The sequence below is a fragment of the Aplysia californica genome, unplaced genomic scaffold (genome assembly GCF_000002075.1).
Source record: "Aplysia californica isolate F4 #8 unplaced genomic scaffold, AplCal3.0 scaffold00334, whole genome shotgun sequence".
Taxonomy (NCBI): Eukaryota; Metazoa; Mollusca; class Gastropoda; order Aplysiida; family Aplysiidae; genus Aplysia; species Aplysia californica.
Genome location: NW_004797604.1, coordinates 552086 through 552551, shown reverse-complemented (window position 1 = coordinate 552551; position 466 = coordinate 552086).

Here is a 466-nt window from a genome sequence, read left to right as displayed (position 1 = left end):
CACTCGGTTCACCCCGCTCAACACCCACCCTAAGCACCTCACTCTCATACTGAAGACCTCAGCCCCTCTCCACCCTCCCCTCCCTTCGTGCGCGCCAAAGACTGGGCAGATTTTGCAACAATGATCTTTAATTGTTGATGAACGCTCGTGTCTTTGCCCCCGTCTCCTACAGACCTGAATAATTCATGGCCGTCTCCCAGTCTCAGCACAGCGAGCCTTGTTTGTTCTTTATAAATAATATTTTGTTCCTGACAGGTGCTTTGTCTCTGCTCCTACCATCATCTTCCTCCACCCCGTCCCTATCTTTCTTTCTCTCTCTCTCTCTCTCTCTCTCTCTCTCTCTCTCTCTCTCTCTCTCTCTTTGTGCCTGCCTGTCTGTCTGTCATTCTGTGTGTGTGTGTGTGTGTGTGTGTGTCTGTCTGTCTGTCTGTCTGTCTGTCTGTCTGTCTATCTGTCTCTCTCTCTC